The sequence below is a fragment of the Herpailurus yagouaroundi genome, unplaced genomic scaffold, assembly GCF_014898765.1.
Source record: "Herpailurus yagouaroundi ecotype Mexico unplaced genomic scaffold, PumYag 221, whole genome shotgun sequence".
Lineage (NCBI taxonomy): Eukaryota > Metazoa > Chordata > Mammalia > Carnivora > Felidae > Herpailurus > Herpailurus yagouaroundi.
The window spans coordinates 398,902-419,101 of NW_024412452.1; the positions used below are offsets into that span (position 1 = coordinate 398,902).

Genomic DNA, 20,200 nt, shown 5'->3' on the forward strand with positions numbered 1-20,200 from the left:
GACAGAAATGAGGAGCTACCTGTGCCTCTCCCTGGGTTCCTGCTCGGAGCTCCTTCCCTACTCGCGAGGAACACAGACAGTGGTCGTTTGGGTTCTGATTTTGTTGAGTAACCTCTCGACGACTTGCTGCGCAGTTCCTGGCTCTTCCATCCCAAGCCTCCTCCCTCTCTCAGCTGTTTTATAAGCTGAATTCTAATCTGGGTTTCTTCACAATGTCGCCTTTGACTACAAGCTAATAAAACCCCAAACGGGAAATTCAGGAGTAATGGAGATGCCACGTGACTGTAACCTAAGGTTGTTGGTCAACTTGATTTGGTTTTCAAGCCTGTACCCCATCTGGGGGCTTCAGCCCCCCACCCACCTTTGTGGCAATAAAGAGGGTCTTTGTCTTTTGTCACACTGCACGTGGGCCCTGAACCTTTCTGAGGAGTCCCGCAGACAGCTCACAACACTCCAGGACCCCTGCACGCCCCTCTCCGTGTCTGCTACCTTGCCCGGGGCTCAGGAAAGCAGCTGCCTCACCTCCCAGGCCACAGACAGGCCTTACCTGCCACCTAACCTGACCAGAGTCACCACGGTGTCCACCCTGCACAACCAGGAGGCTGGTGGAACCCTCACACGGGGGTGGCACTTTTGTTATGAGTATGCAAATCCTCACCATAAACATCAGAGAAGTCAAGGAGAAGAACAAAGGTGTTTTGCTGCAGCCTGAAATTCAAGGTTGCGGTTGAGCCACACTGGTAATTTCTTTCTGAATTTTGTTTTTAATTGCAGAGAACGGGGGAAAAAATCTCGATTTCCACAGATAAGTAGTAGCTAATGCTAACAGGCTTTCAGGAGGCTGCCTTTTGATCTTAGGATAGTCTTTAAGGTAAATCAGAGTTTCTCAACCTTTCTTTCATTATCACCCCCCCTTAAGGAGCCGTGGTAGACATTTTTTCCTAATTGTGCTCTCCTTCCTCCACGAAATCTTAACACCATAGATATACTTTGTATCTCTTTATGTTATAGTGACCCTTCGGAGGGCTGCGCACCACTGTCATAGCTAGATTTTTTTTGTCCCCTTGGAGGCAATACTACTCTGGTTGAGAACACAGGAGTTCAATTGACCCAAGGCTTGAAATAGTGGTAGACTTATTTTCTTTCAAAGTATAATTACTAAAAATGATAGCAAAACTGGAAACAATGGAAAATTCTTAGACAATAATGATTAGTTGCTAGACACTATTCTAAGCACTTGACCTATACTTACGTAAGCTCATAATACTATTATTATCCTCGTTTAATAGATGAAGAAAAGGAGGCACAGAGAGGCCAGGTGACTTACCCAAGGCCACACAGGTAGTGGGAAGCAGAGGTGGGAATCAAGACCAGACTCCACACCCTAACCACTAGGCAATACTGGTCTCCCACAATACAAAACAACTGCTTGTGTCCTAATCACAAATGTAGAAATCAAACGATGCACCCAAACCCAACAATAAGCCTGTAACCAACCATTGTGAGACACTTCCACAAAGTGACACATCATACATTATTAAACTGGCCACTGAGCTATGAAGACACCCCAAGCCGGGCCCACCAAGAGCACAGGTGAGTATCTGCACAATAGCACGTGAGCGTTCTATGCATGCTTGAATATTTAACAAACCTGGGGCTACCTATAAGCTTCCTAACTAATACCTCACTTCTAAGAATTCCAACACAGACAAAAAGGCAGGGGACTTATTTGCCCCAACGTGAGCCACCCTGGCAGTTCTAGTTAGTGCATCGATTGGGCTCCAGTATGTTGAAATGTGGGGTATTTAATCAGACAGATTTTATTTCGGTTGCACATTTTTATGTGGTGAAAAGAGAATTTAAAAAAAAAAAAAAAGAGTCAAGCCCAACATTTGAGAAACCCCCATAGCACTGAGCCATAGCACAGACTCTGAAATCACCTGATAACCTTCCAGGGCCCTCTGGTCTGGCTGAGGGTGCCTGCTTATACAAGCTGGGACAGCTTCAACCCAGCCTCCTGCACCATATTCCCCACCCAGCTCCTGCTGGGGCAGCACACCTCTCCCCCCATTCCCCCGACCTTCCAGCCCACGTCACTCAGCCATACCCTCGCCTCCCACCAAAGACCCATGCCCACACCAGTTCAAGTCCAAGTCGGGCTGGGCCCAGCAGCCCTAGGTGTCAGGCTCCCCTGTGACCCTGACGTGTGAGGCACCTGAGAGTTGTCTGTCATCCCTAGTTTCAGAAGGTAACCCTAACTCTGAGCAAGTCATAGCCAGCTGGTCCAAGCCCCTCACCTGCCCCTGAAAAGCAGGCAACTCTCATGTGTGTTCTTAGGCGCCATGATTGAGTGAGCAGGGAGTTCTCTTGACTTTCCACCTGTGCATGTGCTCCTGGTCCTTACTGCTTTCTTCCCATCCATGCATCTCTAACTTACTGTATGCCAGCAGCTGGGGAATCAAGGCAGATAAATACATCATCACTTACTGTTTCTAGCATTCTGCAAGAAAAAGAACAGGAGGCCTAATTTAGAGTTGGGGCAGGTGAGCAAAACTATCTGAGGAGTGAGGGTAACAACATTCTAGGCAGAGCGAACCCCAAGCAGGGAGACCAGAGATGTGGCATTTGGGCAATCTGAAAGCAGGTGGATGAGGCTGAGGAAGAGGAAGAGGCAGGAGTCTCCTCCATTATGAGGGCAGAGGGTTTTCTTCCCCTCTCCATCTATGGGTGGACAGCAGTAAAAATCACTGCAGTTAGGGGTCTGAGCCAGGAGGCGGGTCTGCCTTCACTGGCTGTGTAACACTTTCTCAGACCTGGTTTCCTACCTGTACATTAGGAATAATCCTTTTTTTTTTTTTTTTTTTTTTTTTAATGGGAGAGACTTCACTATTTGGGATTTTTTTTTTTTTAATGTTTATTTTTGAGAGTGTGGGGGCGGGGCAGAGAGAGAGGGAGACAGAGGATCTGCAAGGGCTCTGTGCTGACAACAGAGAGCCTGATGCAGGGCTCGAACTCGTGAACCGTGAGATCATGACCCTGAGCCGAGGTCAAACGCTTAACCGACTGAGCCACCCAGGCACCCCAGATTAGGAATAATCCTAATCCCTACCCCAGATGGGGGTAGTGACTCAGTGCAGCTATCCTCTCGAGCAGGGGTTCTTGACCTCGCCTGTACAATGGAACCACCTGGAGCCTTGTAAAGTGCTGACGTGTGGGGTCCACTGCTGGGCCTAGCCCAGGGCCCCCGCATTGTTAAAGCTCCCTCAGCGACATTGAGGTACAGCTGCAGGAGGAAGCATCAGAGCAGGCCAGGATGCTGGGCACGCTGCAAGTGCTTAAAAGTTCTGAGCTGTTACCAACAGAGGGATCTCCAGGCCTCACTCCCACCCCTCTCCAAAAATGCCCAAGTTCCCAATCGAAATCATCCCACAGCCCTCCCACAATCACTCCCGTACGGATGACTTTTGTGATAAAGCTCTAACAACCGCATAACAGTCAAAGCCACAAAGACACAAAGTAGAAAGGGAGCTGCCATGGGGAGAGGGAACTGGGAGCTGTTCAGTGGGGACCGAATTTCAGTGGCGGAAGATGAAGAAAGTCCTGGAGACGGATGGTGGTGATGGATGCACAACAGTGTGAAAGTACTTAACCATTCGCTTAAGAACGGTTAAGATAGTACATTTTAGGCTACGTATATTTTACCACAATTTTTAAAAAACTGCTTAAAACACGGTTTACTCATATTCAGAATGTCCTTCGATGTCCACAGAATACAAGAAATATTAACTTGAACAATAATGAATACACTTATACTTTTCCAGGTCTAAGAATCTATCCAACAGAAAAGCCACCTTGCCGTAAAGATACGTGTACAAGTGTGCTCAGTGGGGTATGTTGCAACAGGGCGAAAAGCATCAACAACCTACAGGTTCATCGCTAGGTGAAGGCTCAGGCACATCAATGTCCGTCTTGGGAATACTATGCAACCACGAAAAAGGCTGAGTCAGTGTGTGTCTGTGAACACTGACAGCTCGGGTGAATAACATGCTATTCCGGGAGATGCTGGGCCCCTGGCATCTGAACTCCCTCCTATCTAGGAATCCTTGCCTTCTTCAAGTCCTGGTGGGGGCCAGGTCCACCTCTCACTCTGGGGCCTGCAAATGCCACCAGTAACATTAACTGCAGCGATGCTATCAGCCTGGTTTCGGGGCATAATGGTGGCCGTGGTCCAGGCTGCTGCCTGGTGTCCACAGTCTGGGCTGGGCCCACAGCAAGACTGGGGACCACCCTGATGTCTTTTAAAGAAATTTCCGTCACTATCGGCCAGCCGAGAGCTACTGTTTGCAACTAAGAACGCTACTGATAAAAATATTCACATTAGGACTTTTTGTTTTTTAACCAAAAAAAAAAATTGGCCCTTATAGATCGGTAGATAAGGACGGCTAACATTTCTTGAGACAGTTACTATATGCCAGGCCCTGTTCTAAATACTTTTCAGGTGCCAACTCACTTAGTGTCCACAACAACCCTGTTAGGTCTGTACGAAGAATCTCATTTTACAGATGAGGGGACGCAGGCTTCGAAGAGGGTAGGTAACATGCCCAAAGTTACAAAGTTTGCAGCTAGTTTGTAGGTGGTTCGAGAATGCGGGAAGTCTGGCTCCAGAGCCCACAGTCCCAGCCATTCGGCAAACACGATTCCACAGATACTCTGAAGAAGGACTGACTGCAGGAGCTGTCTACACCTGTTACCTCTGGGACGGGACTGGGAAGGGGGAGGGCGGTCGGGTTGGAGGAGGCCGTGGGTGTGTTCCTTCTGTCCGGTTTAAATCTTTTACAACAGGAACCATTCATGTGCTACTTTCAGATAAAGCAGCATTGTGGAGCGATTAAACTTGAACTAGGGTACCTGCACACCAAAGGCCCTGGCAACGGAGACTCCGCTGCCTGCAGTAGCTCCCTGCTGCCACCTCCCAAGGACCCGAGGAGGATTCAGTGCCACACCTCATGCCAGGGGTTTCCTCCTGGTTCTGTAACAACCCATGCCCAAGGTGTCTACTGTGATGTGGCACACAGGTAGAGGCTAGTTGTGTAGATCACACAAGCTCTGGGTTCCAGGGCACCTGGCAGCCCACCTCCAACACCCCACTCCTCAAGTTTGGTCTTAAAGCACCACATGGTCCCAGTCCCCCTCCTAGAGCTTCTGACCGTCCCATCTACTGCCCTGTCATCCGAACCCAATTCACTTGCTAAGGCCCAAATCAGAGCTAATTCTCCTGCCAGACTCAGTTTCTCCTATTCCCTGCACACATCATTTCCAAGTAATGCCTCCTTTGCTGGTGGAAGGGTACCATGTTCACGGGCCATTCTTAGTTTATCCACCCTCTTCTCCTTTCTTCACTTGATAGTCTGTCTCACTGAACTCCTGAGGGCCACCTGCACCCTTTCACACAAACCCCCCACTACCACACAAGGGCAGGAGTTGCTAGAAACACCACCTTGATCACAGGTTTGCTCTACAATAACTCTAACACCCAAGGGCTATTATTTCACATGGGCCCTAACCAGATGAGGGTTGTTTTTTGTTTTTGTTTTTACTTTTTATTTTGAAATAGTTTCAAACCTACTGAAAAGTTACATGAGTGCAATGGACGCCACCTACTAAAGACCCCAAATGTGTATATTTAGTCTGTCCTCTCTCCATACAGTTTTTTTCTCCGAAACATTTGAGACTACGTTGCACACAAGATACCCCTCTAAACACTTCAGTGTACATTGTCTAAAAAAGACATTCTCTTGCATTACCAGTTTATTTGCCTAATCAGGAAGTTAGCATTGATACAATACTATCATCTACAGACTTTATTCAACTGTTGCCAACTGTCCCAGTGATGTCTTTCAGACACACACACACACACACACACACACACACACACACACAGAGAGAGAGAGAGAGAGAGAGAGAGAGAGAGAGAGAGAGAGGAAACAAAGAACAAACCCATGGTCCAGGATTCAGTCCAGGCTAAACACTGCTTAGAACGAAACTTCCCAATTTCTAGACCTGTCCATCCAGACTGGACAAGTCACTGTCCTCTCTGGGCTCCACCCTCCATAAACTATGAGGATAAAAGGGCAGAGAAGCCAAGGGCATTGCAATCCTTGTATATTGAAAGTGATCAGTCAGTGGGGCCACAATGACTATGATAACCTTCAGCTTCCCCCAGGCTTTGGGTCATTACTAGGTCATTACTTTACTAGATCATTATATGCATGTCTCACATGTACCATCTCATCTAAACCCAACTGTTTCTACGGTCATCCCCATTTTGCAGATGAAAAAATTGAGCTCGTGGTGGTTGAGTAACTTTCTGAAGACCTTTCCAATGCTTACAGAATTAGAAACAAGGATGGAAGAAAACATGCCTTGTCATTTGCAGTCTGACCAACCTTCGCTAGATTGAAATAGCCTGCTAGGTGAGAGGGAGGCAGATCTCTAAAGACAGACCACCGAAGCTGCAGCGGCCACCAGACACAGGGTGGTTGCACAGCTGCATAGCAAAAGAACGCTCTGGTCAAAAGCAGCACACAGTCCCCGAGGCAGAGGAGAAGTGGATTCTGGGACCACAGTGAAAACAGAACTACACCAAGTTCCATGCTGCAAAACAATCTCTCCTTGTGGCCTGGAGTTGAATTTTTGTCCCCTCCCTATGCATAGCTCTGCCCTATGCAGCTGAATACGAAGTCCCTCTGTAGGAAATTGGCCACATCCAGTGAAATAATCAACCTTTGATGCACTCACTAGAAGAGTACCAGGCACACACTTCTGCATCAAGTGCTGGCTAAGCCTATGAGGGTGCTATCCCATTTGACAGCCAGTTCCACGGCCCGCCCTGGTCTGAGCCGGCACAGGACAGACGTCTCTAAGTCCTTACATAGTGCTGGCGCCTTACAAGAGAAGCTGTTGGGGCCAGATGTTTTGAAACAGGCATCACGTTAAGTGGACCCATATCCTTCCATTAGCTATGGGGCAAATCAACTCCTTCCTCAGGAGGAAAGGCCATGCATTTGTCCCAGTGGATTTGTGACCACCTTCCCAGGTTATGTGACATGTAGGAAAGTTCTTCTCTTCCTGTCCTCAGCACAGATGCTGCTGTGCTTCTGGCTGCCGGCAGTTTGTAAATGTTGTAACATTTCCCAGCTAAATCGTGACGCTCTGAAAGACTTCTTACGATTTCTATTTTTTTAATGGCATGGCCCCAATAAAGGTGTGTGTTTCCTTTTCTCCTTAGTTCTTTAAACTTAGTTTCTACTGAAGTAGAAATTATGACAATCACGTGGTTCTCTGCACCAGCCCTCACCTTGGCTGCGATGAGCCTGAGCCCTTGTCTCCTCTGAAGCTCTGCCACTAGCCTGAGGAAACCACTTAATACTTCTGAGCCTCAGCTATTCCATCTGTAAATGGGAATAATAATCTTTCCTACCTCAAAGTGATTAAAGCCCTTATAATGCATATATTTTACGTGTGTGTGTGTGTGTGTGTGTGTGTGTGTGTGTGTAAAATAGCTTGGGTCAAATGAAGTATTACACAGAAAGCACGTACCCAGTAAGTTCCCAAAGAATGGAAGACACTATTTCTTCTGCTAATACCAGTCCTGCTGCCGTGATCACCACACACAATTTTGCAAAGCTGGGGAACACAAGGGCCCCTTGGCATTTCGGTCTGTGCCTCCTATTCCCACCCCCCCCACCCCCCGCTGTTCTCAGCATGGCCCTAGGGTGACCAAACCACAGTGAGGACACAAGCCAGAGCTAAGAGCCAGAGGTTTCCAGGGCTCTGGCTGCCAAATGGCACAAGCCACAAGGAGTCAATTAAGTCCATGCTCCCAAATCCACATTTACCACCAACGGGTTCCAAGTCGGCCCAAGGTACTGCCCCTTCCTGCAAACCAGCCTATGGCTGAGCTTCCAGATTCTGAAGGCAGGTCCCTGGCTGCCACGAGACCCTTCTCCATGGCCACTTGTGACCTTGAAAATGTCCTTTTGTCCCTTCAGTGTCTCAATTCTACTGTCCCTCCAAATAGGAGACGATCGAGTTCTTTCAGAAGGTTGTCCATACCCCAGGAACAGAGGACACTGTAGTCTCATCAAAGAACAGTAAAGTACCTTTCCATCCATGTACCCTAGGCCTAAATGGAAGGAGCACCAGCCTAGTTCACTCATTCAACAAGCACTTGGTGGCTGCCTTGGTACAGAAGACTACTACGAAGATTAAAAAAAAAAAAAAAAAAAAAAAAAAGGAAAGGTCCCCTTTTTAAAGGGGGGGAACAGATGGGTGATACACAAAGATAAAAGCTGAAGGTCAGAGCCAAAATAAGCTCAAGCAGGTCCAAGCTTGTACATTCCTCCTTTGCTGCAAGGTATTCCCACCCCACCCTCCCTGAGCCCCCAAGTGCGCAGAGTGAATGAGCCCCAAATGGCGGTCCAGCGTCACCCCTCTGGGCTCACTCCTGGGCCCCGGGCTCCGCCGAACAATCAGGGCTTCTGGAGGCAGGCCGAGCAGGCGCATTCTCATGTGCAGGGCCCACAGCGCCCTTCTCAGCTGATTGTGTCCAGGCGGCCGGGGTCTCCGAGGCGCATGAATGCCCTTGAATGGGCCCATTCAAACTGATGGACAGGAGCTGAAAGCTGCACACACACAAAAGCCACTGGGCAGCCGGGAGGGCTCCAGCCCCGGGGTTTGCCCACGGGAAGGGAGGCCACCACTCCACAAAGAGCAGTGTGAAGACTTCTCTACACTTTCAATGGCATCTCTGGGCGCCAACTACACAGTACCCGCCCCCACCCCCAGCAACCTCGAAGTGGGTGACAGCAGCGGACGATGGCAGGGCATGGAGAAAGCTGAGGGGGTAGAGGTAGAAACGCAAATCCAACAAACAACAAATAAACAGAATACCCTTTTCTTTCATAGCAAGATAGGGCTATGGGCCAGAGTCGCTGAAGGGCGCCTCCGTGTGCCGATCTTGTACATTGGTTAGGGCTGCATTCCTGACACCCACGGTGACCTTTAAGGACTCTGGCTGACCTGAGATTGTTTAACATGTCACCAAGAAAAATGATCTCGAAAGGGCGCAGCCAATATTTAAATGAGGATTGGAGAAACCTGGTCCCATTCTTGTGCCACTCAGCGTTTTCAAGGGGGGGGGGGGGGGAAGAAATCTCTGAAACGACATTTGTGTGTTTAAATAGGACCAGGAAGGGGAGAACCACCCACCTGGAATTCTTTTAATTGCTTCAAGGGAGGGGCAGGCTCTGCCAGTCAGAGGAGCAGAGAAGTCTATTTACACTGTTGCGCACAAATATTTTACGCTCACAGTCAGGTGGCTACTCTGGAAAGGGTGATTCTCAGCTCCCGAGATCACATTACTTTAGAAACAACCCCCCAAAAAGATAATTAAAGATAGTTCCTCCTCATAATGCAATACTATAAAGAGCAATTAAAATTAAATTAGCTTGTCATAGTAAAAAAGATGGATTGCATTCTTAGGCTTCCCGACCCGGAGTTAGTAAATTCATGGAGAGAAGGAAGAAGTCTGTGACTGAGTAGCAGTTTTACTAAAGAAATATTAAATGTTCAGACAAATTCTGTGAACAGACCAAGATAACACGGAGACAGGCACCGATTTCACTTTTTAAATTATAGAATAATTCAAACATATTAAAAAAAAAAGGACAGGGAGAAACATAAAAACCAATAAACCCACCAACCCAAATTCACAATTGCTAGCATTTTGTCATATTTGCTGGTTTCTTTTCTTTTCTTTTTCTTTTTTTAAAGAAATAAAACGTTATAGAACCAGAAGAAGCCACTTGCCTCCTTCTGCAGAGGCAACGTGTCCGTGTTTTTACAGATTTGCCATTACTGACACAACATAAACAGACCATAACATTGTCGTGTGTTTTTTCCTAATTTTTAGTTTGAAATAATTAAAGACGGACACGAAACTGAAAAGCAGTGAGTAGGGAGATCCCACGCACCCTTCACAGACTCCCCCAGCGTGAACATCCTGCATAAATAATTACAGCACATGATCAAAACTAGGAGAGCAACAGTGGCACAACCCATAGAGCTTACTCAGATTTTACCAGTTTCACAAGCACTCGTGTGTGTGGTGGTGGGGTCCGTGCAACTTTCATGTGTAGCTTTGTGTAAGCACAACAATCAAAATACTAAACTATACTCTCCCTCCAAGACTCCCTCTTGCTACCCTCTTCATGGGGACACCATTCACCTACCCCATCTCTAACTCCTGACAACCACTTAACCATTCCCATCTCTAATTTAAAAAATTTTTTTTTAACGTTTATTTATTTTTGGGACAGAGAGAGACAGAGCATGAACGGGGGAGGGGCAGAGAGAGAGGGAGACACAGAATCCGAAACAGGATCCAGGCTCTGAGCCATCAGCCCAGAGCCTGACGCGGGGCTCGAACTCACGGACCGCGAGATCGTGACCTGGCTGAAGTCGGACGCTTAACCGACTGCGCCACCCAGGCGCCCCAACCCATCTCTAATTTTATTCCTTCAAGAATGTGCTACAAGTGGAATAAGCAGTGCGGTCTGTAGGCGTTGGAGGCTGGCTTTTTTTTACAGTGTCACGTCCTCGACGTCCGTCCACATCGTTGCGTGTATTGGTGATTTGTTCCTTCTTGCTGTTGAGCAAGCGTTCCACGGTATAGATGTACCAAAGTTTGTTCAACTATTCATCATTGAAGGATATCTGGGTAGTTTCCAGTGTGTGGCTATTTTGAGTAATGGTGCTATGAACATGCACGTGTAAGGTGCTCTGTGAACATGAGAGAAAGGCCCTAAAAGAGTCTAAAAATCTTTGAAAAAGAATAAAGGAATCTTTCTTCCCAATGTGAAGGATGACTATACAGCTACGGTAATTGTGACAGCATGGAGGTAGAGAAAAATACACACAGATCAATTGGGACAAAAGAGAGAACACACAATCAGCCCCACACAAATATGCCCAGGTGATTTTTGATAACAGCACAGTGAATTCAATGAAGAACGTGTAGCTTTTTCAACAAACAGTCCTGGAGCAACTGGATACCAAATAACATCAACATCAACTTCAATTTCACACTTTATACAAAAGGTAACTAAAAATGGATCCTAGACTTAAATGTGAAACATACAACTATAAAACTTTTAGGGGGAAAAACAAACAGGACTCAGGGAGATAACTTAAGTTTCTGTAACTCACAGGACAGCAGGAAGAGCCTCTTAACACATCTTCTCTGATGTGTCCCATGTGATTGAAATTCCACTATTAGACAGTCATACCTTTGGCTTAGGGGCTCTTCCATAAAATTCCTTTGGGAGAGATAAGATATGAGCTTTAAATCTTGGGGTGAGTCAAATTTCAAGAGCTCTCCAGTTGACAGCTGACAGGAGGCTCTATAAAGAAGGAAAATTAAAAAAAACAACACTAAACACTTATGGGAATAGAGGACATTAGAAAGGAGTCAGAGGAAAAAGATGACCTTCTGACACGTTCCATCTACCTGACAATGCCAAGGTCAGTCCTTCCAAAATCCCATCTGGTTCACAGTCATTGGTGACAGTGATGCTGGGGATGCGTTTTCACCAAACTACACTCACCCAACGTGAGCAGACACTCATACAGGGTGTGCACCAACTTACATGCAGAGAAAAGAAAGTGTACATGGGTATAAGAGGGTAGGGGGTTGTGGATGTTTCCTCAGTATAGTACAAATCTAGCACAAAACAAATGATTTCTATTCAAATAAGATAACAGTATGGATGATGTATTCATTACTTATCCAGCGTTTTCCTTCCTGGATTTCTTATTTCTATTCTGTGGATGTTTTATAGAATTACTCAGGCAAATGCCTTTTGGGGAACTTGCTCTTGGAGTATCCTAGATACAAACGCATTGGACATATAAAAAGAATCAAAAACAATCAAGAGCTTTTAACCCTAAATTCTGTAGAATCAAAATTTTCACCTATGCTAATTCAGGAGGCACAATGGATGTCGTATGGTCTTGTAATCATATTTATCAAACCATAAATTCGTATCATACAACCTAAAGAATAAGCATCATAGAAACAACAGAAATGAACATGTTAAATCCAGAAAGCGTGGTCCCATGAGATCTAAGGCTATCGTCGCTTGTTTTCCCCATCCACGTGGGAAGAGTGTTCAGAGAGGAGGCATCAAATCTCCACAGCACCCCCTGAGGGCAAGGAGGAGTCACAGCAGGTTGGAGCAAGCCCTCAGCTTTTCCATATCACTTTGGAGGGACCCTGAAAACATCTTCCCTGTACTCTCTCCTGACTGGAAAGGAAACCCTTATCTCCTAGTCAGGCTCCTCAGAGAATATGACGCTCAAGTCAAAATGAGGCAGCAGAGAACACAAACAGACCAGGAGGCAGGGCTTCAACCGATGGAAGTGACACGTACAGTGAGGGCCCTCTTAGTTCTGACCATGTTCCCTCCTACCAGCTAGTCACAAAAAGCCGCCATAGGCCATGAGCTGCCACAGTCTAAGCGCAGTGTAGCACCTCAGGCTTGGACACAGCCATTCTCTCACTCGAGGCAGCCTCCTGAGAAAAGTCACAAGCACAGGCAGGACAGCCCTCTGGGGACCAAAGGCCACCCTGAGCCAAGTGAGCTTCTGTGAGGAGCCCGAGCTGCCCCGAGGTTAAATGCCCCTGCTTGGGGCTGGGCAACTCACTCAGACTTCTCTGCCTCAGCTGCCTCAGCTGTGAAATGCTGCGACGTGGATTCATGAGTTAGTACGCCGGCCTGGCAGAGGGGGTCCTCAGTGCAGGCTAAGTATTATGATCGTCTGTCTTGTTCCTAATGCACACTCACCTAAAGCTGATTTCCCAGGCGTCTCCTGCTCCCTGCCTAGGCAGTCACAGTCTTAAGGAACATAAAATTCTTCGTCCAAGCCTAAGAAAGATTCTGAGTGCTGGCGTGAGCTCCAAATGTGGACTCAGAGAACTGAGACACAGGCAGACCCTGTCACCCAACCTTGCTGTGACATCTGGGACAGGCCCTTGACCTCTCTGAGATGATGAGAGTCTTCACCTCGCTGTGGGGATCAGCAGGGAGGGCTCACGCGAGAGACCTCACAACTGGCCATAACAGGAGCTCTTGGGCCAAGTCGACCGGCAAAAGCCCGCTTCCTGATGACATGGGTGGGCCCAGGCAGAGCAGCGGAGGACCGGGCTCTCAAACAGAGGGAAGCACAGGTGCTGAGAGCCTGCCTTGCCCCATCCCATCCCCGTCTCAAGAGCAAGCACAGGGGTATCACTGGGAGAGAACCAACACTGCAGCCCTGTGCTTACACCTGGCAAGGATGGGCCAGGAAAGGACGGACGAATGAGATCATCCTCCACTGGGCTCTCCAAGTAAGGAAGCTGACCTCCTACCTTCACACTCTGAGGGCTGGGGTTGTAAGGAAGCCTCTTCATAACCACCATCATGAAGATGCCACAACTACCAAAGACTTATATAGACCTTTTTCCTGCAGGCTGACTCTTTTTAATTTAATTTTTTACATTTATTTTATTTTTGAGAGACAGAGACAGAGCGCAAGTGGGGGAGGGGCAGGGAGAGAATGAGACACAGAATCCGAAGCAGGCTCCAGGTTCTGAGCTGTCAGTGCAGAGCCCGATGCGGGGCTTGAACTCACAGACCGCGAGATCACGACCCGAGCCAAAGTCAGACGCTCAACCGACTGAGCCCCCAGGCTGACTCTTAAATGTGCCCCCTGTCCCTTCATTCCCCTCCAACACCCAATCTGGGCACTCGCCACCAGTTTTCTAAAATCACCTTTAGGTCACCTTCCCCTGGAATATTTATCCCATGATCCTCAACCAGACTCTACTTTCAGTAACTTTGCCTCTGCCAGGCCTGGTCCAGCCCCTCCTCCTGGCGGTCAAGGCCACCTCAGCCCATTCCTCGGGCCCCTTTCTGTGCCCTACTTTTAGGGTTCTTCTGCTGACTAGAATGCCTTCTCCTCCTTTTTTTGCAGATTTATTGAGATATAATTGACACATTACATTGTGTAAGTTTAAGGTATACAATGTAATGATTTAATTGTGTATGTGCTATGAAACCCTCTCCCCCTTCTATCCGCCCAGGTCCTGACTGGCCTTCATAGCTTGGCTGAAGACCTACTCCACAGAAAGATCCTTACAGATTTCCAGCCCTCACAGACACTTCACTTTTCTTCTAATCCAATTTCTCTCCCAAAGACACGGCCTTAAGATGGAGTCTGCCAAACTCCACATGAACCGTTCTGGTGCTGTGCGAGGTAGCAGTGTGCCGTGCCCTTGGACTGCGACAGTGGTCCGAAAGCTCTCCTTCTACACTTGAGTCAGAGACCCACCTCACTCCAATCTGGCTTCCACTCTGACCTCATCTTCCCCTCGTCCTCCCACTGGGACTACTCGTTACATCACACCCCTTCCCGCGACGTTACAAAAAGGTCATGGTGGCCAACGTGCAGTATCACCTTCCATTTTCTCCAGACCCAGGCCTCCCACAGACCCCTCACTATCATTTGTTTGTCTAAGACCTGCTGAAACTGAAGCCCCCAGAACTAAGCCTGCCATACAGAGTTGTTGGGGCCATTCTCTACCTTGAGCTGGGCTCTCTCATTCGACCACTGGCAAACACACTCGCTGTCCTCACCGAGCCCTCCTTCTATTTGGATTGACTTTGGCCTCTATTACCAGGTAAATTCACTGAAAGTGGCCTGGGGTCGTGGCCTCTTGCATCTTCTAGAGTGCTAGGCACAGGCAGACATGTGACAACTTCCCACTGCTTCACCCACCGATTCTACCCCAAATCAGGTCTGAACTAAAAGACATGCCTATTGGCCACGCCTAAGAGTCAGACTACATAACACTTTCTGCCCTATACAAGCAAGCAGGGGTTTCAGTCTGACAGTCAGCAGGCAACAGAGATGAAAAGACACCAAGAAGGAACTGGGATCATCCAAAACAAAGTCCATCGTGTACAAGAATTACTCGACTGTGTGCAGCATTCCTCTTGAGGCCTGAGACATAAAGGTTGGACTAGGGATACCATGGACCATCCATCATAGGAAGTTGAGTCGCAAATGACTCCCGTCTATACTAACATGGTGGGACCAGTTGGAAATTCAATAATGACCTCCATGAACATGCTGCCTTCTTGAAAGGCACTTATACCAAGAGCAAATACTTATCTTGGTTGATTTCCTCCACGCATGTAAAATGCTTTTTGAAACCTAGTATTTCAGGCACACATGAGGTGCAATCAGGACCCGTGCTGTGGCAGAGACAATGCCATTTTATTTTCTTCCTGGGCCCACAAAAAGACTACATTTCTCAGCCTTCCTTGGAATTAAGTGGAACCACTATGACTGAATTCTGTGCTCTCTCTTTCCTCCTCCAGGATTGGATGTAGTTGAGAACCGCTGCTCCAAAAGATGGCAGAACTTTTAGATGGAAAGATCTAGGTCCCAGAATGAAGCACGGTGCTACAGACCTGCACTGGAGATAAAAAGTAACTTGCAGTACTTAAGCCATTTGAGGGGTTATTTTGTAAAGTATGTATTCTGGTATTCTGTCCCAATAAAAACACTAATAATCACTGGGCTTCTACTCATTGGGGCCATTTCCCACCTGGGGGTCCCCAGGGGAAAGTTCTCTGGAGAGCAGCAGGCTGGGGTTATTTTATCCTGGCTGTGAGAGCCCGCACAGGAACCCTTTCTACCCACTCATTCATTCGTTCAGAGCCTGGCTGGTATGTTAACAATGGGGGAAGCGGAAGTCACTGCAGGGCCAGGATCAGATAGCAGCCAGCTGCTGGTGTTAACACATTCCTGCCACCCTCCGGCTCTCCTGCCTGTCACAGGCCGCCTGCCACCCCAGACCAGCAGCGGCCTGTTTGTCTTTTAAGGGCATCCAGAGCCCAAATCTGGGCCCGAATTCACAGACAGCGAATATCAGGGCCCCTGTGCCTGCAGCTCCTGCAGGTCCCAGGCTGTCCTGAGAGGCTGGGACGTCCACCTGGCCATCCATGGCAGTCGAGTTCAGTTCTGAGGGCCTTGCCTCTCCTTGCCGTCTATGCCTCTCCTTTCCAAATGAAATACCACTTACTCCTCAAGGTGTCTCTGACTGTTCCCTTCTCCTGTATCCTTAGGCATTTTATATCTGAGACTCTCAGTGTGGCCTCAGACACCACCGGGCTCACCCAACACGGTTTAGCTGTGTTACCCAGAGTTCTGTGTCTCCTCATAAGAGACAGTTCTTCTGGAGGGTAGGGACTATGTTTGCATGCCTTCCCTGTACCCCCAGTCTGGGCACCAGGCAAAGGCCACTCACTAAATGCCTGCTTAGTGATCAATGAGTGAGGTACTGGGGGGACCAGTGATACCCTGATGACACTGTACATATAACCACCGGACCAATAAACCTAGATTTAAGATGCAAACCAGTCCTCTTTGCTGGGGGCACACTTGAGTCCCAAACTTTCTCCTCCAAGCAGATTCCCTCCCTTCCCCTCCAGTCTCTTGTTCCTCTAGGATTATTCCATCACAAAAGAGAATGCTTCTCCTCGGCCCCAGGGGGCTGCCCGGGATTCTCTTGCTGTGGTGGACTCTCTCCCTATCACATAATTCTTTGTTCCCATGGGCTCTTTATTCCCTTTGCTGCTACCACCAACAAGCAGGACCGGGGGCCCAGCACAGAAGCACACATTCCTCGGAGAGCCTCCCAGACCTCCTTCAACCTTCCAAAGCAGGGCCTTTTCCTGGGCAATTTTAAAGGATGTGGCTTACTTACCTACACTTCATTTCTGGCCACACACCAAACTGAACAAGGAATGTATTCCCGCCTCCCTTCCCCCCCCCCCCCCCCCCCCCAGCATGCCGGCCACTCCTGTTAGGCAGGTCTGCTCACCAGGTGATCCAGCCCTCTCTCTCAGGTGCCCCCTGCTCATCGTACTTCTCTCTTCCCAATTCCCTACAAGAGCCCCAAGTCCAGAGGGGCCCCAGGGCAGCCTGCCTTAGAAATTTAGGAAACCTAAATCACCGGCCTCCCCTTTCTCGCTTTCTAGCAGGAGAAACAGCTGACCGCCCCCATAGCAGCTCTTCTGCATGTCTCCAAGGTGAGCATCTGTCATGAGCCCTTAGCAAGGTGGGACTTAGGGCTGCGCCTGGGGAATCACGTGCTCTAGACCCGCAAGGGAGGAGGCAGTCTAGCTACTTGTTCTAGGCTGGCCGCGTGGCGTTAAGCAAATCATAAAACTTCACAGCACCTCAGTCTCGCTACCTGTAAAACAGGGCTAATAGGACTGATAGGTGCTAACCTCCTAGGGCTGTTATGAAGATTCCAAGAGGGAATACATACAGACACTTGGAACAGCTCCTGGTGCATAGGAAACACTCCAAAGAGGTCAGCTGGTACTCTTATTATGGTTATTATTTCCTCAAGCCTCACTTCAGAAGGGCACTAACCTCTGGGAGAATGTGAAGGGCAAGGAGACGAGACCAGTGTGGGCCAGAAGATAAAGGAAAAAGGGGTGCTCACAACCAGAGAACTGCTCCCGAGCCTGTATCCTCCATAGAAGAGCATCCAAAAAACTCCGGGATTATGATGCTGGACGGAGTTCCATCTTTTCAAATCCCTTACCCAGGACCTGAGCTGAGTAAGGAGCTGAGTGGGCGGTGATAACTTCACGTGGCGAAGCCATTTAATTCAGCATTAAACTCAAACACGTTCATTTCAACTCTGCAGATTTCTGTTTTCGGAGAAAAAAATGTATGGATGTGTGTGTGTGTATTCATACACATAGATTTTTGAGCTGGAAAGTAATTGTTTTTCATTGATAAGCATCAGGGAGGGCACCTAGGTGCTATCAAGAATGTTACAATCTAGGGGGCACCTGGGTGGCTCAGTCAGTTAAGCATCCAACTCCTGGTTTCAGCTCAGCTCTTAATCTCACAGTCCGTGGGTTGGAGCCCTGCCTCGGGCTCTGCACTGATGGTTCGGAGCCTGCTTCGGATTCTCTGTTTCCCTCTCTCTCTGCTCCTCCCCCACTTCAAAATAAATAAACTCTAAAAAAAAAAAAAATGTTACAATCTGAGAGAAGCTCCAAGGACCTCTCTCCTTAGTGGGGACACAGGAGAAAAGGTTGAAGAAGACCTGTTGAAGGGGGCAGCACATGTCATGGGCTGGCTTGAAGGGTTAGCAACATATAGCATGCAGCCTACCATACCGTATTGCCGCATGCACCAAAAACGTGGGGCTTCTGTAGCAGAAAAGGTGGAAGAGAGATCCAGGCTGAGGAAGTGGTATGAGCAAAGGCCGGGCAGAGTGCACACCTCCAGTGTGTTTAAAGAGCAGGAAGGAGTCTGGTGCGGCCACACCATCGACAACATAGAAGGCAGCAGAAGAGATCAAGGTAATCACGTTGGCGAATGTCAGCACAGGGACTCGGCACACATTTGTCAAGCTCCTACTGTGTGGCAGGCACTGGGGATCCAGAGGTGAAGACGATAGGCACGTGTCCACCTGCCACGTGTGGTGGACATTCTCCTAGGGAGGCTGGGCAAACGAGCTACCTGTACCGAATACAGATTCCCAGGCCCCTCCCCCCAATTCAGCAAGTCTTGGCAATCCCCAAGATAATGATTTTTTTCTTCTGTTTTTACTTTTATTTGCATTTATTTTATGCAGAATTTACTGCCAGGCCATCAGTTTTTGTTTCTTCAGTTTCTTCTGGGACATGTTTTTCTTCTATGCAACCTCCCCCTCTGGTTTAGAACAATCTTCTCTTTCTTGGTAAGCATCATCTCAATGTGGCAGGGAGAGCTCATGTGCAGGTTAATCTGACCATGAGCTCTGTAAATTCTATTCCGCATCTTGGGGACTTTGCTCACCTGGATGTGCTCAATGATCAGAGAATCTACACCTAAATACCTTTTATTTGAGAGAGAGAGAGAGAGAGAGAGAGCAAAAGAGAGCAAAAGAGAGCAGGAGAGGGGCAGAGGGAGAGAATCTTAAGCAGGTTCCAATGCCCATCACAGAGCACAACACATGGCTCTATCTCACAATCCAGAGATTGTGACCTGAGCCAAAATCAAGAGTCGTACGCTTAACCAATTGAGCCACCAGGCGCCTCTAAACTCTGAAGTTCAGCATTACTCTCTGCATTTTTAAGCATGTGCAGTAAAACTTCAGCACTATTTTGGGGGGGGGGGGGGGGCACTGACCCTGTGTCCCACCCCAGTGTTTGGCCTGGGCACACCTACCAGCCCCACCACTGCAGTCACAGAATGGCATACATTGCCTCTGCAAAGAGACAACCTTCAGATAGTTGATGGCTTTTCGGATCTGCATACCCTTAGCGGCCTGGGCAATTTCATGTGTGTTCTTAAAGTGAACATGAAGATTTGAACCTCTTGATTTGCATGATTTTGTAGTGTTTTCTGGGTCAAGGGAATAGCCAACCATTTACAGAGATCGCCTCAGGCCACTTATGAGAAGAGGAAGGATACTGGATTTTTTTTTTTAATTTTTTTTTTAACTTTTATTTATTTTTGAGACAGAGAGAGAGGGAGACACAGAATCTGAAACAGGCTCCAGCTCTGAGCTGTCAGCACAGAGCCCGACGCGGGGCTCGAACTCACGGACCGTGAGATCATGACCTGAGCTGAAGTCGGACGCCCAACCGACCAAGCCACCCAGGCGCCCCTAATACTGGATATTTTTAAAAGCACAATTCTGATACACATTTGGGAAACACCCATGTGGACCCATCTTAGTCTCAGGAGGGCTGGAATGCCCTGAACACCATAACTCCCTGGACTTGAATCCCTCCAGAGAAGGAGGGCCTACCGCCTCTCATGAGAATGCTTTGCAAACTGTAAAGTGTCCCATAAAAAAATAAGCAACTATTATTATCGATGCTGGGTTCTTATTCTACCTTTAGACAGATCTGCCCTTCTAAAGAGCTGAAATTTTCAGCCTGTGGCACCCTTCAACTTATTCAAAGCACAGCTCCTATCCCCTCCCTCTCTTCCTTCCCTCCAGAGCTCAGCAAAGTGTCTTCGCCTCTGGTAAGACTCAGGACCTCGGGGCACCTGGGTGGCTTAGTCGGTTAAGCAT

The 20,200-nt window shown here is 48.1% G+C and overlaps 1 protein-coding gene and 1 long non-coding RNA gene across 2 annotated transcripts in view; one reads left to right on the plus strand and one right to left on the minus strand.

Annotated features, from left to right (window-relative positions):
• TCF7L1 (transcription factor 7 like 1) overlaps positions 1-20,200 on the minus strand; it is a 159,673-nt gene that overhangs the window by 92,825 nt on the left and 46,648 nt on the right. The gene's annotated exons all lie outside the window — the stretch shown is intronic.
• Positions 31-1,908, plus strand: LOC121019175 (uncharacterized). The gene is made up of 2 exons (XR_005785489.1): positions 31-740; positions 1,290-1,908. It is a non-coding gene; the product is annotated as an uncharacterized LOC121019175 (long non-coding RNA).